General features: G+C 44.2%; 1 protein-coding gene across 1 annotated transcript in view; it reads right to left on the bottom strand.

Annotated features, from left to right (window-relative positions):
• RAP1B (RAP1B, member of RAS oncogene family) overlaps positions 1–411 on the bottom strand; it is a 33315-nt gene extending 32904 nt beyond the window's left edge. The window contains exon 1 of the mRNA XM_072342033.1: positions 275–411. The gene's annotated coding sequence lies outside the window, so the exon portion shown is untranslated. The remainder of the gene's footprint in view (positions 1–274) is intronic.
• Positions 412–19979: the final 19568 nt, after the last annotated feature.

Here is a 19979-nt window from a genome sequence, read left to right as displayed (position 1 = left end):
TCTTCCTCCCTCCCCGGCGGCCCCGAGCCGCGGGGTTACAACTTTCCGCTTCCGCTCCAACTTCTGCGGCGGGCAGCGGCGGTAGGGCCGGGCCCCGCACTGCCCCGCGCCTCAGGCCGGGCGGCGGCGGCGGCGGCTCCTCCTCCGCCATGTTCCAGGCTCCTGCCCCTTCCCTCGCAGCGCGCCGCTCCCCGTCTCACGCCCCCCCCCCTCCTCCTCTTCCCCTCAGACCACCGCCGCCCCCCACGGGCCCGGCCAGCGCCCTCGTTCCTACCGGACAGCGCCTCCGCTCCCCGCCGCCGCCGCCTCGCCGGCCGAGCCCGCTGCGCTCCGCCCGCTGCCGCTCGCTGCTGTGCTGGGGCGCGGCTTGGGGCCGTCGCCGTGACGCCGCACGCCCAGCCTCGCTCTGGCGCGGCGGGGGCGGGGGCGGTGCGGAGGGGTGGGCTGACCCCGTCGCCGCGCCCCCATTGCGCAGGCGCGGGGCCCTCCCCCATCCCCTTTCCTCCTGCCCCCGCCTGCCGGGCCCCGCGCGATGCCCTGAGGGGCGGCCCGGCCCCGGGCGCCGGGCGTGTGTCGGCCGCGGGGCGGGGAGGGGTCGGGCGGCGCTGGGCCGACTGGAAACCGCTGTGGGGCGGCTGCGCGGTCTCACCGCGGCGTGAAGGGAAGGAGGGGGCGGGGGAGGCCGGCCTGGGTGTGGCGGGTTGGGAGCTCGCATCCCCTGAGAGGGGATATTGGTACCCGGGGATGGAGCGCCCGGGACGGAATGAGCCTTGGGGAGGGGGGGAGCGTAGGCCTCCCAGCCGTGTCGGGGGAGGTTCTGAAGCTTCGCACTCGTGGCAGCGCGTAGCGGTCCCTTGTCAGCCGGGAGCCGTGGGGGAAGGAGGCAGCGCTTCTGACCGCTCCAAAAGGGTTTTGAGATCCGTGGACAGGGGGGTGCTTTGGAAATGTGGCACGCTGCTATAGGCTGTTACTCCATGGGCTGGTACACCTCCGGGTGCCCTCATCAGCCCCACGCATACAATATGGGACATCCGTTGCCTGCGCATACACTCTTCAGCCTTTCTTTTATTTCACCATGAAATAACATTAGGCACTTTTTACTCTCCCTGAGCATCACTTTAATTTTTCCAGTCGGAAAGAGTTTAACTGCCAAATGTTGGAAATACCCGTTTCAGTGTGTGGGAAGTGAACAGTTAACGCGGTGCGCACAGATAAAACTTTTGCCAGAGGAAGCGGCGTGGTGTGCAGGGCTGACAGGAAGCTGCAGCGAGGCTGCTGGCGAGGGGAGTGGGTGTGGAGGAAGCGCGGCCGCTCCGTTTGTGGCACAGAGATAGAAAAGGGGAAAAAGCGATGACGTTTCCCCCCCGTTGCACGATGGAGAGGGCCCGGCTAAAATGGGAGACCCGCAGCGTGGGGTGGGTGTGTGGGAGAAGCTGGAGGTTGGAGCCAATGGAGCCAGAGCAGCCACTGGGATGTGCTGCCTTGGTAGGAGCAGCTTTGTCGAGGCTCATAGCACCAAGAAAGTGACATGTTTTAAATGTGAATGTTGCTTTTAAATCCTAGACGTCATAAAATCTCTTCCGAAGTCCAGACAAATCTCTTGGTGTTGTGCAGCTTAAGCCCTCATGCAGTACTTTGATAATGAATCCCCGTAAGTGATGGATAATGCACAAGAGCTGATGCTGCGAGAAGCCGAGTGTGCAGAGATGCAGCTGGTTTTCAGCAGGGCATCCGTTGTGGGGCAGAGATGTTGAAATAGGTGGTGCCTGTCTAAAGTATGAACCAGAAGAACATCGCTTGTCTCTGTTGCCTGGAAAGTTTATGTACTCACCAAACAGAAGCAACATTGGTTTCTTCAGACTTCTTTGTCACTAGATGTTATTATCAGCTCCCAGCAATAATCATGACACCAATAAAAAGAACAAACAGGAAGATGTATCCTCTGCCCTCCCAACTTTTGTCAGTGACCTAGATTAATCCCAAATAACAAGCAGTGTTCAGCGAGCAGATGAGTGCCATTGCCAGAGTAATACTTTGCAGTGTGCCTTTAATTGCCCTGTGCCTTACAGGCAGTGTGGTAAGTATTGTTTGCTGTGCAACAAGAAAACAGGAAGGGGCCTCTGGGAGTTGGATGAGTCTCCTGCAAGCAGGTCTTGGTGTCTGGGTTTCACAGGGGAATCTAAAACTCATTATGTTAGAAGAAGTGTATATACACATATATACACATATGGATTACTTAGTGCAGGCATACTTGAAAATTGAACACTGTAACTAGAAGAAATACGCAGTTAAGATCCACTCTGAGTGAGAGAGTTCCCTTTTCCCAACTCTCTCGACCACATATTTTGCATGTAAATCGGGCTCTTAAGTTTGGATTTTCCTATGAATCGTTTGGTTAATCCTCAGCACAGCCCTTAAACTAGCTTTACTCATATCAGTGTGGCTTGTGAATAGAAACTGGGTATCCAGCTTATTGTGCTTCAGGTGTGCCTGAGCCACTCACAAGTGTTACTCCAGTTGCTGCAGCAGTGTGAGGCACCCGTGTGGCACATCAGGTCTTCAAGGAACTGGAAACATGAGAGGGATGGGGCTAAAATGCTGTTGGGTTGAATAACAGCAGCACAGCCACATCAGCTTTCCCTCTTGGCTGGCCTACTTGTTCCCAGCATCATTCTGTGGTTTTCCAAAGATGTGTGGCAAATGCTTATGTTGCATACTCACCAAACAACAACAAAACAGTAGAGAACCTGCCGATGCCCATAAACCTTCGTGACAAGTCGATCCTTGGCACGCTGTACCACTTGACCTCTGTCAAGTAACTTTGCCTCCCTATTTGCCAGTTGCCAGCCTGTACTTTGTAAACCTCTTGTGTCAATGACTGGTGCTTAGCTGGAGTTTACGGGATGTCGATATTGCTCATCACCAACACAGAGAGCTATCTGATAATGTCATGGCTACTGGGAGGAATGGCTGCAAGGAGCACAGGAGAATCTCTCTGCTGGAAGAAGAATATGAAAACACATCTTGTTAAAAATCCTGTGGAATTACTGTGGAGGAGAGTTCATAAATTACTTGGGTGAAACTGAAGACTAGTTTTCAAGTGATGCTTTAATAAAGGTTGGACAGAGTGGCCTTTGGTCACCTCCCTGTAGTTCTTCTAACTTTGCCTGCATTGTTATTGCTGGGGCTGCATGGGTGTTGGAGCAAAGAATGTGGCTCTGTTAGTATTGCAGTTTCATTACTGCTGAAATGCAGCCATCTCTGGGACAGAATGCAGAGCACACTCGTGCCAGCAAACTCTAGGGTTTAATGGGCATGTGGTGCCAGAGAATGTTACCCTGGATGTATGCCAATTAGCTGTGAACTTTTCTAGAGATTTGTCCTGAAGGGAAAGAAATGTCATCTGGTTAATCTAGGAGGGTGCTTTGCTTTCTCAGAGGAAGCAAAGTCCTTGTCTGTTCTGCTGCATGGGTTGAAAGGGTTCAGTTCGTAGTTTGAAGGCTCTATTGTTCCAACAAGAGAGCGTTTACCAGGTCAGAATGTGCTTTGGATCGTGAGAGCAGCAAGGAGACAACATCTCTGACACCAAAGAAAAATGTCTGTTATCTCTGAGACATACATAGCTGTGTGAGACATCTTCATCGTTCTTTATCCTTCACTGTTATTTTTGCTTAGAATTTCTCCGCACTCAGAGATGTAGTAATGTTGAGTGGGAATCCTTGCCTGCCAGAATAGCTCCTTCAGACATTGCATAAATGTTTCTTCCCCTGCAAACTGTGCAATTTCTGTGTCTCCTCGTCTATTCAAACAACTCAGCCCGAGATTTTTACACCGATAATTATCAGTTCATCATCTTAACTTCTGATGTAGCTTCCTTGCAGTGCTGCATCTGAGCCTCTCTCTGTTTCACCTTCTTGTTCTATTGCCATTTATTAATCAAAGCTGTTTAATCTGAGCTTTAATCGCAGAGTTGTCTGGAACTTAACTGCACACTTTGTTCCTCCAAGCCTTTTTTACTTCCCATGTTTTCTTCATCATTGAGGAAAACTCTAAATCACTTTTCTGCTCCTCTTCCTCCTCCAGCTTATGTTGAATTACGGCAGTTTCCTATCATATAAGGATGTTCTTTGACTCTCTTCTCATTTATCTGCCACAGTCTCTTACTGGTCTATCTCTCTTCCATGCTGTTGGCCCAAATCCTTTCATTTGTTTATAAAACGTGACCCTTTCTTTATCTTTCTGTCCTTTTCTTTCTTTCTTTCTTTCTTTCTTTTCTTTCTTTCTTTCTTTCTTTCTTTCTTTCTTTCTTTCTTTCTTTCTTTCTTTCTTTCTTTCTTTCTTTCTTTCTTTCTTTCTTTCTTTCTTTCTTTCTTTCTTTCTTTCTTTCTTTCTTTCTTTCTTTCTTTCTTTCTTTCTTTCTTTCTTTCTTTCTTTCTTTCTTTCTTTCTTTCTTTCTTTCTTTCTTTCTTTCTTTCTTTCTTCTTTCTTTTCCATTTGATAACTGTTTTGTGGGCCAAAATCTGCCTTTGTTTTTCTAAGCCGAGGACACTAATGAAATCTAAAGCAATGGACATGACCGCAATCTAAATTGTAAGTGTCAACATTTACTTTTGGGGCATCATTTTTTACATCTGTTTTCCCCTGCCTCTGAGAGACTGTTTTTTTACATCACCACAGCTTCTCCAGATAAAGCACAGAATGGCTGTTTCACAACATGGTTTTCATGTTGTGAAAGCACCATGCTCACAATTGCAGGGAGATTGTAGAAAATGCCCTGGGCTTTGGAATTTAAACTCCTAAAAATAAGGATTAATTTGGTAAAGGGAAAAGCCTAATTTATTTTATCCAGTGTTGAAAAAGATCTTTCAAATTGCATTGGATAACCAGCTGATCAGATAAGGAACAAGATGATCACAGTAACAGAAGCGTTTTAAAAGAGAAAATGAAGAATAATACCTCCAGCTGGAACTAGGCAGTGGTTACCTGGAGCAGAAAGTGGCCAAGGTATGGGCAAGAACTTCTCTTAAAGAAACAGAAAAAAAAAAAAAAGGAGAAAATTTCACACATTTTTTAGTTATTACAAAGCTTCAGAAGTTTTCCTTCCCTCCTTCTCCGGAGGACACTTAGTGGCACATGATGCAAACAGGAGGTTACCGCCTGCTGAATCACTGCCTCCTGTGATACCAGGATGGTTCTTCAAAGTCTACCATAAAAGGGCTGGGTGCAGAGACAATTAACTGATGATGACTGATTGAATCACACGTCAGATAACATGGCAGCATGACGTTCGGAACTAATGCTTAGTTTCCTCTGTTTGCACATATATGTTCTTGCTCAGAATGACCTCCTTCACCCTGTCTGCAGAGCTTTCAGAGTAATGCACAGAGCAGCAAATCTGAATAGCTCAAACAAGGACACCACTAGAGCCACAGCGAAAGTCCCAACCTCATAAATGAGAAGTGGGCCCTTTCGGTCCTCTTTCACTAGAACATGGAAGTGCAGAATTTTAACCTGGGAAAGCTGTGCTTATAATTATTATGAATGTCAGTGCCACATTTTGACGATAACAGCCTTTCTTTTGTTCTCTGACTTTTCTTTCTTGTTGTTACTCATTTTTAGCATACTCATTTGTATCCAGATTTGGGTTCTACTGAAAACAGAGGAAAAGTTAGTTAGCTTTATACCAGGACTTAAATTCAGCTCTTTCGGGATGTGCAACATTTAGCAATACTCGCATTTAAAATGTATATTCACTTCTAGTTTACATCAATATTAAGACAGGAGCAAGTATATTTAACAATGACAGGTCTAAAAATACTCAATATTTTTTGTCCTGCTTCACCCAGCTGCAGAATTATGTCCCAATTAACATAACATTTTACACTGAAAAATAGATATGACTTTTCTTTGCTTCTTTTCATTTCTGTTCACTTCAGAATCAAGCCTTAATTAACACAGTGGGCCAGAAGCATTCAGAGGAATCTCTTGAAATCATTAGTTACGTTAGCAGTTCATTACTTTTGGTATTCAGTTTGGCTAGAAGAACAAAATGTACGGCGTGGACAGCAGAATGTATTTCATAACTTCATTAGATCATTTTCTCCTTAGCTTGCTCTGTGGACGTGGCCTTGTTCTGCCATATCTTTCCCCTGGCCATGGAAGCTGTTGCTGAAGCTGCAGCCCAGGAGGGAGGCTTGTATGAGGACTGAGACTGTACAACAAGGAATATGCGTATTCCTTACTTTTCATCACTAGCCAAAAAGCAGGGTACTTTTCCTCCTTTATTTTCATGAATGTTTTTGTGAAAAGAATGCTTTTTGTTTAGCTGAGAGAACTTTCTTTTTTTTTTTAACATTCTTCTTAACAAGATTATAAGTAACTAACCCCTCAAGCAGCTACAACATGTTTACCATTAATCCAATGCTTTTTTTAGTGGGACAGTAGAATTTTAGTGAATTTTTTATCAGAGTGAAAAAAAACCAAACAGAAATGTTTTGACAATCTTGCTGGTTTTGGAGGACTGTGTCTGTTTGGGGTGCCTGAAACACAGCATAGCCAGACGATCAACAGGAGTGATTCTCTTGCTATATTTTGTGTTGGTGTGGCATTGCCTTGAGTATTGCATGGAGTTCTGGGCTCCACAAGAAGGAAGGGCAACAAAGGAGGTAACAGGGCTGGAAGGCATGTCCTATGAGGAGAGGCTGAGGGCACTGGCTGCCCAGACTGGAGGAGAGGAGGCTGAGTGGTGACTTCACAGTGCTGCCAGGGGAGGGTTGGTCAGTTGAAAACAGTTCTGTGCTGTGAGGGTGGTCAGACATTGGGACAGCCTTTATAGTGAGGTGGTAGATGCCCTGTGCCTATCAGTGCTCAAGAGGCCTTTGGACACATTTGGATACTGCCCTCAGTAATGCACTTTAAGTTCTGGTCAGCCCTGATGTAGTTATGTAGTTGGACTAGGTGATTTCTGTAGGTCCCTTTCAACAGAACCACTCCATTGCATTGCATTCCATTGCATTCCGTTCTGTCCTATCCTATCCTATCCTATCCTATCCTATCCTATCCTATCCTATCCTATCCTATCCTATCCTATCCTATCCTATCCTATCCTATCCTATCCTATCCTATCCTATCCTATCCTATCCTATCCTATCCAATCAGGAAAAGATTGACACTTTTTCATGTCACATGAGTGCTATAATAATCACAGGCATCAGAGCTGTGCAGAACGTGCTGGTGACTTCTGCTCACTCCTCTCTCTGTACTTTGCTGCTTTCTTGGTTTGTTTTAGGGTAGCTTACCAGCTTGTAGGCCTACAGCCTGTTTGGCTCTTTCTGATATTACATTTGGATGCAGAGTCAAATTCCTTCTTGCTTCTTCCCCTACCTGATATTCTGAATAGGCAATTTGTGTAATAGATTTATTTTATGAATCCTTTCATTTTACTGCTGCTACCCTATGTGGTTCTGTTGAATTGTGAACGTAAGGCTTGCTAATATCCCATTCCCACGAGATGTCTATTTTGTTATATTCCTTCAATTTTTATCAATAGAAATACTCCTTTGAAATACAAATGCCGTCTCCTCCAAACCTTTCTAACAAATTCAGAATTGCTTCAAGGTCCCTCTGCACTAAGCCAAATGTTCTATTACAACCTCAAACTGCATAAAATCTATTCTCATTTGAGCCCTAGACTGTGTCCCACTGTTCAGAGATGGCTGTGTGAGAGAGCCCTGAATCATGTCCAGAGGCAGGGATGGAGCAGAGGCCATTGCATCGGTGTTGGGTGTCCTCGGGTGAAGGTGATGTCATGTTGCCCTTGTGTAGGGTTTCATATGTGAAGGTGATACTCCACAGTTGCACATCTGGTTTGTATACACAGCAGGGCGTTTTGGATTCAGCTCAAGTGAACGGGACATTATTTTAATGATGCAAAACAAAATAGAACTTCCAGTTTTTAAAATGGTATCACCACCTGCATTGTTAGTTCTGCTCCCTGCACTCCCAGCCTGTTTTATACATTCTCCCTTTACTTTCCAATCTTGCTTTTCCTTAAAAAATGAGAAAATTATGGGAGTTTCAGACTCCAGTGAGGCCCCAATGAATTTCAGTGATGGATTTCATGCAGTCTTTCTAACTCATATAATTTAGTCTAAGCTTTGTTAAATATATTATTCCTCTGCTCTGTAAGACAGCAACTTTCCCCATCCCCCTTTTCTTCTCTTTGTCTTTTATCTCATCTGCCTTTTTGCTTGAACACAGCAGTTTAAAGATTTCAAGTTAGTGTTGGGGAGGGGCTGTGTGATATAATCAACTTCCAGATAGCCTTTACATTTCCTTTCTGCCGTTACAACACTGAAACTTATGCTCAAGGATGAGCATTTACTATGATGATATTCCTCTATGCTCCTTCAATGACACACAAATACAGGGCGAGAGCTTTTTTCCTGAAAACAGTCTGATTAATACCAGGTTATTTAGCAATTTTGGTACATAACAGTGAGTTCAGAGAAAGAGCAGTGCCTTGGAGATAAGAGTTGTTTTATACCCAGTTCTTGGGAATAGCTTTTTGATGTTTAACTGATTTATATGTCTGGCTGTGGGCATCCGGTAATGGAGGAAAAGCCCTCAGGATGGAATCCTTCCTTTTATAGAATAAGTCTTGAGGCACCTCAGGCTCTCCCAGGTTGGCCCACATCCTGGTCGCACTGCCTGCACTGCTGCACTCACAACATCATCCTCCAGCTCCAGTAACCTTCTGTCTGTGTCTTCAGCATGTGGGGACTGCAGTGTATGGGCATGTGCTCAAGAAAATGAGAGAACTGCCCACATTACTTAATGTACAGAGAACACTTGAGTGTCGTTGACTCACTGGACCAGTAATTCCCAGTGCTTTTCACACTAGAGATTTCTGCTCACCTAGCCAGTGTGCCGTCAGAAGTCTCTCTCCACCATTTGCCCTTGAATCTTTGTTACACACCCATATTCACAGCACTGGTGTGGACAAGCTGTGGATGTGCTTGTCCAAGTTACTCTGGAGACATAATTTTTTAATGTTCTGTATCAAGCTACCTACTATCTGCCACAGAGTCATGAACTGTTCTGTTGCATGGATGCTACTGGATAATTTGGAGTTTGTTAGCGTATTTACCAATACAAGGGCATTGGCCCATAATTAGGAAATCTGAACACCATTAATGAATCCCAACCCTTTTATTTTTCAGAGAGTATCAGCGGTGAAGAGTTTGCCAGCAAAATGTATATGGAAACTAACACTCCTCTAAAGGGCAATTTATCTTATACACTCGGTGTCTTAGAATCATACAATCGTAGAAACATAAAATGCCTTAGGTTGAAAGGGAACGAAAAGATCATTCATTTCTGACCCTCTGCCATGGGCAGGGCTGTCACCCACCATATATCAGGCAGTCCAGGGCCCCATCCAACCTGGCCTTAAACACCTCCAGGGATGGGGCATGCACAACTTCTCTGGACAGACTGTTCCAGCACCTCACAGCCCTCTGGGTAAGGAATTCCTTCCTAATATCTAACCTAAATCTCTCCCTTCTTTTAATTTAAACCTATTTCCCCCTTGTACTATCACTGTCAAAATGTGTAAAAAGTCAGTTTTATAAGCTCCCTTTAAGAACTGGAAAGACACAATGAGGTTTCTCTGGAGCCTTCTTCAAACTAAACAAGCCCAGCTCCCTCCCAACCTTTCTTCATAGGAGAGGTGCCCCAGCCCCTTGATTATCTTTGTGGCCTTCCTCTGGACCTAGTCTAACAGCTCCATGCCTATCTTATGTTGGGAGTCCGAGGCCTGTATGCAGTAATCCAGATGGGACCTCATGGTGGCAGAAGAGAGAACAATCACCTCCCTGCACTTGGTCTTGTTGAACCTCACTAGAATCATGTGGGTACACTTTCCAAGCTTGCCCGGGTCCATTTGTATGGCATCCCTCCCTTCTACTGTGTCAACTGCACCACTAAGCTAGGTGCAGCTGAGGGTGCAGTCAGTCCCACTATGTTGTTGATAAAGATGTTAAAGAGCATTGATCCCAAGTCTGACCCCTGGGGAACACTACTTGTGAATGGCCTCCACCTGGACATAGATCTGTTTACCACAACCCTCTGGCTGCAACCATCAAACCAATTCTTTATCCACTGAATAGACCAGCCTTCAGATCAGCTTCCAATAGTCCAGCCTCAAATTCAGAAATAAGGATGTGGAGCAGGACCATGTTAAAGAGCTCGCACAAATCCAGGTAGATGACATCAGTTGCCCTTCATTGGCCACCAATGCCATTCATCCACCCTAGAAAGCCAGCAGATTGTTTAGGCACAATCTGCCCTTGGTGAAGCCATGCTGGCTGTCTAAGATCACCTCATCTTGTATGTGGCTTAACATAGCTTCCAAGAGGATCTGCTCCACCATCTTGCCAGTCAGAGGTGAGCCTGCAGTTCCCCAGGTCTTCCCTTCTCCCTTTCTTAAAAATGAGAGTGATGATTTTATTTTTCCAGTCACTGGGGTCATTGTCTGACAGCCACAACTTTTCACGTATGATGGAGAGCAGCTCAGCAAGTGCATCAGCCAGCTCCCTTCCTGGGATGCCTGCTGTCTGGCCCCATAGACACACACATTAAGTCTCATGAGGCAGACTCTGACTTGCTCTGCTCTTGCACTGGAAGGGCTGCTCTGTCCTCTGCCTAGAGGTGTCCTGTGGTTTGCTGCCATTATCACATATCATAGATTTAATGTAGTTACATATATTTACCATTTATTTTTAAGATGGATGGATCAACAATAATTCCACCCTCATATATACAACCATATAATATATAAACAAATAACAAATTAACCAAGGAATATATACAAATGTATATCCAATGTGAAATTGGACTAGTTGACTGTTTACCTGAAGATTTCATAAACACATGCATGGAGGCAAAAAAAAAAGAAAGCTATTTTTGAGACATCAGTTGCCTAATATTTTCTCTACTTTTCAAGTGGGTTTTGAGTGACAGCAGCAATAATATTTGGGGAAATCCACTGTACATATAGGCATGTAAACATACAGTTGGAACTGCTTTGGTGATTCCACTTGTGAATTTCCACACTTCTTCACAATGAAATGTTTGACCTTCATGATGTATTAACATACATATATATTTTTTTAATTTAATACACCGATGAAATTGGGGCATGGAACACAGATGACTGCCTCTGGGCCCTCAGGCTCCTGATTATCTCAGGATAACTGTGCCTTCCTGGAGTTGCTCAACTGCTGTATTAACAGTCTTTACTGTGAAGAAAGCTGCATTAGATAAACATCATTCAGAAGGGTATCTCTAATTGTCTGAGCCTACAGAAATAATTTGCCTCGAGCATCAGCAGTAGATAGGTGCCGTTTTCAGATCATCAAGAAATATACTTGGCTAGCATCAACTCAGTGCTGTGTCATCCCCTTCTTTCTAATTGACACTGAGTGTATCACTTACTCATTTTAACCTATTTACAAATCTCGATTAAGTCACACTAGTTAAATGTCAATATATCCTTAGAGGTTTTATAGGCTGGGGCTTACCTATCTATATGTGTTTGGAAGCCTCACCCAGAGATGATAAATGGCATTCACTGATACCTAGGCATTGGAGAGTGCCAGCAGCAGCTGCCAGCAGCTGAGATATAGCAGTAAGAGTGTGCAGTGCTCATCTTCACCCCCTGACCAAGAAAGATTTGGAAATGAGACACAATTCTCCCCAGTGCAGCCCTGATGGAGACCACATCCTAGGAGTGAGGAGCTCCAGGCCTTGCAGGGCCATCACACAGATCCAACCACTGCCAGAGCAGCAGGCACTGCAGCTGTCCTCCATATATCATGTTGGCAAGATGTAATAGAGGATCACCAAAGAGTGGTTTGAAGATGGCTCCTTTTGCCACTCAGTCTCATACTTTTTTACTGCCTACTCTTCCTCCCCCTCCTCCCCCCATTTTGTCTTCCTACATGTATCACACAAATATATAAACGTCCTGCAGTTTTCTCCCTGGTCAAGCACTGAGATTACAAGAGACTGTGCAGTATTATCACTTGTAGAAGCCATAGCTCATGTAACTGCCAGTACAGAAAAAGGGTGTCCCCTGCTAGGAAGCTTGCCAAAGGGCTCAGAAATTCCAACTGAAAGGATTGTCCCTCGTAGGAGAGATCACTATTCTAGTAAATGACATCTATCTCTGCTGCATCATCCTGAGGAAATGTTGGTTTCCTGGGACCTGTAGTGCCTGTACTTCCAGGTTAATCGCTTCCAAGTGAAATAGGTAGAAGGCATTGATATTATATTGGCAATATCAGATGTCCATATTTCATTTACTAAAAGACAAATTCTGTTATATTTCCCCATGAATAACAAGCGGCCTGATGGAAGTGTCTGGGTGTTGGGATGTATTTCAATATGGTAAAAATCAGCGCTATTTTATGAAGGAAAGAAAATACAATTGAATTATTGATTACTTTTTTTTTCCTTTTTCTTTGGAGGGGGTTATGTTAATCTGTCTTCAGAAATATTTTATCACTAACAATTTGGATATTGATGGAATATCCCCAGCACTGACTTCCCACCAGAATCTATTTCTAGGCTATGTTTTAAATATTGTTTTTCTTTGGATCTTCTTTCCCTATTGTCTGCAGGGAATCTAGCAAGCGTAACACGGTTCCTTTTTTTTCTCCTCAAATTCATACTCATAAGACTCAAAATGTAATACCCTATGTCCAATGGCCCATTTTTTCTTCATGTGTATGTGTATGCTAGTATTTACCATTTATGTACACAGCATGCATTATTTCCATAACATAATACATACACATAACAACATCATATATTGTTATTATATAGGGTTATGTAGCAATAATAGTTACAATTATACCTATAAATGTAACGTACATGATGGGAACAATTGTAACAGCATCCTAAGAAATGCTAGCTATTACTGGTAGCACTCACTGCAGAGAGAAAATAAACCAGAATAACTAGTGGATTATGAGAACCTGAAAAAGTAACTCTTCTGGAATTGTCATTCTAATTAGAATATGTATATTTAATCCAAAGAAACTTTACAAGGTACAGAAACCCTGCTGTTATTAGTTATGGATTCCCCATAAGTTCCGAGGTGCATCTTAGAAACATCTGTAGGCAGAAGTGATGCTTCATTATGAGGGTAAGGTGTGGCTGCAGAAACACATTAGCACTTCTGCTTTAACATTGTGGCTTGTCAGCATTGACAGCTTCTGACACCTCTCTTCTTCCCAGAGCAAGCACACCCAGCTTTGCTGCAGGGGGAGGTAAGCAGCTGGGCTTCAACTCAGCTCCGCGCGCCTGAGCAGCTCATCCAGAAGCACTCAGCTTTGCTGACATTTTATCCTGAGGCTTTTATCACTGAAAGGAAGTGGGGACATGAGTGCCTCACTCCCACCTCTGGCTCCCCAGGATGTAAGCAGATCTGCTGCCATGACAGGCTGAGTTCTTGTTTCAGCAGCAAACAAGGACCAGAACATCAGCAGAGAAAGGAAAAATAATGATTGCTGCTCTTGGGCTGAGATCCATGAAGTGACACTAGTTTTTCAGTTGCAAGTTGATGATATGTGAACTTGTTTAAATGATACAAAGCAATCCAATATAATTATACTAATTAAAAGGAGAAGGATGGCAGACCAAGCACTTTTACATCTTAGATACTGGCTGTGAGGTTTTGAAGTCTGAAAGCCATCTGTACAGTCTTCAAAGAAAAATGCTTATATCAATACAAAGTTTATCAGTTTAATGATACCTGCATTCAGTGCAGCACACATTCCTACATACAGACAAATTGAGGGTCTGATCTTGGATTTACGACTGTGCTAAAACTTTCAGAGTTCTGTGTGCACAAGGAATGCATAATCAAATTTTAAGAGATTCAGATCTTCAGTTCACAGCTGCCTTGAATATCCCTTAACAACGTCTTTTCCTAAGGCTTCCTCCCAGCTCTGAGGGAGAGGAAAAGATATTAATTAAGGGTGCTACACCAGTTCATACCAGCCAGAGATCCAACCTAGTTGTCACAGTCCACAACAGAAAGAAGAATCTTGATAGAGATCTCCAAGAGACATTTGTTAATTATTGCAAAGATAATTACTGGGTACAATGATAGGAGCTGATTATTAGTCTTTACTCACACTGGATCCTGTGGGCCAAGTGTGAGACTGTGCTGTGCTTTTCATAAAAGTGGATACAGCATTAACAAGAGACTCAAGGATATTCACCAATTCTAAGGAAAAAAATCCTATATGCAAACTGCCTATTTATCAACCCTTCTGATCAGGGCAGGAGTTTTCCAGTTTATTTTGATGTGCTGGAAGAGGTGTAGGAACCTCGCTGTTGGCTTTCAAGAAACAAAACTTTGTTATTTTATCCTATCACAGTAATTTGATGTTCCTTCTGAATTCCTCCAGCCTACATCTCTACTTTTGTGCCCACAAGGTTTTCCCTACAGTCTGCCCTGAATGTCGATCTGCTCAAAGGGTTCCCCTACACCAGCAAACCACTCGTCAGTGTGGTCCATTGGGGCCATCCTGAAAATGTTCTGCCTTAGTGTGTTAGAAGCTTTCATAAAAGCCCTCTGAACATTTACAACATAGGTCCCTACAAAGGAGAGGGATGGGTGGTGAACTCTCAAATGCAACATTTGACCAAGAGCCAGCAGTGTGCACTCATGGTCAAAAAGGCCAGTGGCATTCTGGGGTGCCTTAAAAAGAGTGTTGCCAACAGGTTGAGGGAGGTGATCCTCCCCCTCTTCTCTGCCCTGGTAAGGCCTCATTTGAAGTACTGTGTCCAGTTCTGGGTTCCCCAGTACAAAAAAGACACAGATCTCTTGGAAAGAGTCCAGCGGAGGGCCACAAAGATGGTGAAGGGCCTGGAGCATCTCCCCTGTGAAGAAAGGCTAAGTGAACTGGGTCCGTTTAGCCTTGAGAAAAGAAGACTGAGAGGGGACCTGATCCAGGTCTATAAATATCTGAGGTGTGGGGGGCAAAGTGGCGAGGCCAGGCTCTTTTCAGCAGTGTGTGGAGACAGGACAAGGGGAAACAGGCAGAAACTGGAGCATAGGAGGTTCTGCACAAATGTGCGCAAGAACTTCTTTACAGTGAGGGTGACAAAGCAGTTGAAAACAAACTGAAGGAAAAGACAATCCAATTTCTCCCTCAGACTACAGCTCTTCTGTTTTCATTCTTCAGCTCCATCTCTTCTTTGTAGCATTTTGTCATCTTACTTCTGCTATTTGGTCCCTGCAAGACTTCCAGTCTACCTCTTTGTATACATTTCCTTCTTTTCAGTTCCTTAATGCTTTTCGCATATTGCTTTTTTTCAGTACTTTCTTTCTGTTCTTTCTAGTTCTTGAATTCATATTTCCTTTCATGCCACAAATCCATCATGTTAAGCTAACAGCCTAGTGCCATCACGTAAGATAGAGTTATAAGGAGAGGCTTGGCCAAAAGTCGGAGGCAAATCTGTTGATTCCCATCTGGCACTGTCGTCTCTTTTGGACTTTTAAACACTATCAGGGCACGGTGGCCAAGTGAGGAGGAATCAGACTGGGCCCAAGATTGACTTGCTGCTTTAAGCAGTCCCAAAGTCTAGAGCCACAGGTCTAATCCCTCATTCCTAGGCAAACAGTCCTTACTGTGGGACTGGGCTCGTAAGAAATGTGCTTGTGCTGTCCTTCTAGAGGTCATGTCAAGACCTCTCCAGGGAGTACCAGGGCACCTCCAGAGTCTGTTGTAGCATCATTCACCCAACCTGTTTTGCATTCCTGTTGAACAGAGCTCACATGCAGTTGGCTGCATTGCTTCCAGAGTGCTACATGTGGAAACAGAGGCCCTTCTAGGTGTGGTGCCTGCCATTCTATTCTTGTTGCACTTCAACCTCCAGGGATCTCAGTAGATTTGTCATTGAGTAGACAGACTGTGAGGTGGTATCAGTACAACTGCATGAAAAATGAATACATCTGCACTGTAAGAGAAATGAAGCTTTTAATTTTTCAAAATTCATCACCTGCTTGGGGCAATGTAGCTTTGTGGTTGACAAAGAGATTCATTTTATTTTAATTTTTTTTTCCAACTTTGTACGGTTATATCGACCTTCCTTACATGCCTTTCAAAACCACGATCTATAAGCAACTCTGCCCTGCAGACAGTTTTAGGAAAAGCCACAATCCCTTTATGAGCCAGGCATTATTCAAAGGCAAGGTTATACTTTGGGCTCTGTTCTGCTTTAGCTTTGCTACGTGGTGGAAATATGCCGAATGTCTCACCTTTTCTGTATATTCTTCAGTTCAACAGCAAGTTAGACCTGAGTCCTTGTTTACTCCTCAGTGACGGAGCAGACCCAGTGTTGCACACAGTAAAAAGGAATGTGTCTACTCTCTGCACAAGACCTCCCTTTAATTTTTGACTCGGGTGTCACTGGAAGGTCAGGTGAAATCTGGCCCTAGAGTAGTTCATCTAACTCATTTTTTGAACAGCTTCTTTCATGTAAGACAGTAAAGCACTTCTCAGAACAAAGGAGTACTTGAGAAACCTGCTAAAGATGTTGGGTTCATTAGATTCGCACAAGGCCAAATCCTGTCCTTCAGGACACACCTTTCATCAGGAGTTAGATCATGGAGCTGGGGAATGGAAATTATTCTTTAATACAGTTGTATCAAAGGGATTCCACTTGACAGTTTTCTCATTTCTTTCCACAATTGGAAATGCTAGCAAAAGCCCTAGAACTCCAGTTAGTTTCTCCTTTGATTTATTCCATGTCTCAAGCTTGTTGCCTCAATTTTTTAAAGCTCTGTATAGGAGAGCCCCATTTCTGTTGCTAAGTCACAAAGGGCCAGCCTTCCTCTCCATTCTTTGTGCTCACACGGAAATGAGTTCTTCAGGCTTCAAGCTGTTTTGTGGCCTCTGTAGAATGAGACGGAAAACACTGTTCTGGGAAAAGACCCACCTATTGGCGTTTGTGCCATAAGGTCTGTCCCTCTGAACCAGCCGGCTCTTCCTTGCGAAGACACAGATTGGGGTGGGAGGGTTTGTTTTCCCAGTGGTGGTGGCAGCTGTGAAGGAGGCAGATGGAGTCAGCAGGACCAAGAAGAGTTGAGACTGGTTTGCAGACAAAAGGTCAGTAAGTGTGCTAACAGCCTACTGCCCAGCGTCCTGAAGGCAGCAGTTCTGCTTGCTGGGAGACTGGGCGGAATGGACCACAGTGTCTAGACATACATGCTCTCAGTAAACATCATCTTCTACTGCCAGCACTGAAGACAGAGTACTGGATGATGTGGACCATTAGTTTGACTTAGTAGGACATTTCTGCTGCTCTTAATTAGGACCTGATATTTGAAATTACTATTGTTCCTCAGTGAAGTTTTCATAGCACTTGGACTGCAACAGCAATCATGAATTAAATTAAATAATCAGAAGTTCTGTCTGGCCTGGTTTTTATTGCTATGGGGCACTTTTTTTATCTCATATGTATTCTTCCTTATGATGTACCTGCAGCAGGTCATGCATCTGTTGGTGTCTCAGTCTGTGTTTCTGAGGGGCAACATTTAAAGGCTTGAAGGGAGAGAAGAATGAAGAGTGGAAGAGAGCTGGAAATGGGTAATAGATCAGATGTGGGCTCATCCTTTTTAGATCCAAGATTTCTATTCTAATTAAAGAGAAATAATTTTGTTTTTATTCCAGATAGAAGGGTGAACAAGTCTGACACAGCAAATTTTATCAGACTCCAATTCCATTATCAATCTGATTTACCTCACTTAATCCCTCTGGAAATTTGTATCTGGCCTAATTTTTTCAGCAGTGACTCTTACAGCAAGAGCAAATCATAGAGGTGACCCTGTGCATTCCTGCCGTATCTCTTTCTCTGTAATGTGGATTATTGTAGCTTCAGCCCACTTTTGCCTGTGAGGAGACAAAGACAAAGATCAGTTGAAAGCAGCCAACACATTCTTGCAAACTCACATTTGGCAGTACTCAGTGTGGGTAAATATTGCCAACGTATATCGATTGCTTTCTGCGCTTCAACCAGCTTCAACAGACCCAAAGTTATCTGCCAAGTATTTGTTCTTTGTAAATGACACTTCATACTGCCTGGTGTCATGTGAGCTGTATCAATTCATGGTGCACCTCACCTGCTTGGAGCATTACTGGCTTTATTGGGGACTCTGCTGTTTTTAGCAACAGATTTTGTGATTCCTCCTTTAATTCAAATTTAGCTCGGAACCAGACTGCTAATAGCAAGACTTCCAGTGATGGCCACTTGCCACGTTTCTGGGAGCTGCCTGTCTCTTAACTCTCTGCAGTACTGGGAGGTGGAAGCTTTACAAATGGCTTTTCTCTGTCTTCGTCCATTGTTATTTCAGCACGCATGTGCATATGCACTTGCATGTGAGGGTCCGTGTAACCTGATAAGATGCCTTACAGTCTATTCCTTTAATAAGCCTTCTGTATTGCTTGTTCTGCAGACAGCAGCTGAGCTGTCTGTGCCGCGTGTGGTGGGTGATGGAGAATGTTCAGAATTCAACAAGTGTCCGCTGGCTCAGCTCCTTTTTCTCCCTCACAAAGGCAGGCTGCAGTGCAGAGGGAAGCGCTCTGCCCTCCCAGCAGTCATGCCCTGGGTGGCTGGCGGTCCTGAGGGAGGCACAGTCTGGCATTCAAGAACAAATTGAAGGAACCTGTTTCCCAAAAGAGGTTCTACCCCTTTGCTAGAAATGGGCCTGTTTTATGAAAAGAATGGTGGACCTGAGTGCAGTTGTTTTGTGTAAATATAGAAACTGATAGAAGGAAATCTTTTATTGGGTTGTATTGTTCTTCCAGTATTTGGACAGTAATTACTCATACTAAGACACGCTCTAATAGGTTCAATACCAATGTCATAGGCACTATGGAAACGTGGCACGGAGACATACAGTGCATTAAGATATAGGCTATTTCAAGGAGTTGTGGAAAACCATTACTGATGCTTCTTACATGACGTTGCTGTCTATGAATACACAAAATCAATAACACAGCAGGAACGTCTCCTTTTAACAACAACTGCTACATGTATCAGGTTGTTTCGGAATCCTTTCCTAGAGTGAAAGGTATATAGTGGCTTGTAAATGATTTCACTATTTGTCTTTCTCCGTTTCACTATTTGTCTTCCTCCATTATGGCCATTACTCAACTCATAGCTTGCTGTTGCAAAGAAAATCATGCCTTTTGTATTGCACAGTAGCTGTGTGATGGGGAAGCTTCAGCACCTTCCTCCTCTCACCAAACTCCTCCTCGCTGCATTGGTGTGGTGGCAGCATAGGAAATTAATGGAATCACTTCCAGCTTCACTAGCACTGCCTCAGTTTACTGCTGGTACTGAGGAAGGCCCAGCTGGGAGAGCAGATGGAGGGGTCTTGAGCATCAGCCCATCACTGTACCTCAAAGATCTTCTGTTCCCCAGTCTCCAAAAAGGCCTTGAACTGGGGTTGACTTAACCCCATAATGAGATCCTATTGTTTGAATTGGTCCCTCGAACAGAAGAGATAAAATCTTTAGTTTCAAAATATTTGTGATAGTAGAAACTTCTGCTTTCTCCCTTTTCCCCTTCCCCCCTCCATCCCTTCAGGGTTTCAGCAGAGCGTTCTTCCTCCTGCCTTGTTTGGAGTCCTTGTGATAGGATGCATGGTGCATGCTGCTGAAGAACTGCTTTGAATGAGTGTACAGTTCTGGAGTTGGAGGGCTAATGGGTAAGGAATTATTACCTGCTCCTGGATCTCAATTATGCAATCTTTGTCTCTGGCCTTCTATGAAGAAAGAAAATTGAACAAGAAATGAAATTTATTAGCAGGATCAGCTGCCTTACGAATGTGGTAAATGCTAATGTCATATTGCAAATGAGGTATTTGCTAAATAGAAATGCTTTTAAAACAGTATAAT

This window comes from Excalfactoria chinensis, chromosome 1, assembly GCF_039878825.1.
Source record: "Excalfactoria chinensis isolate bCotChi1 chromosome 1, bCotChi1.hap2, whole genome shotgun sequence".
Classification (NCBI taxonomy): Eukaryota; Metazoa; Chordata; class Aves; order Galliformes; family Phasianidae; genus Excalfactoria; species Excalfactoria chinensis.
Note: the sequence above shows the minus strand (reverse complement) of the source record. Positions and strands in the feature narration are given on the sequence as shown.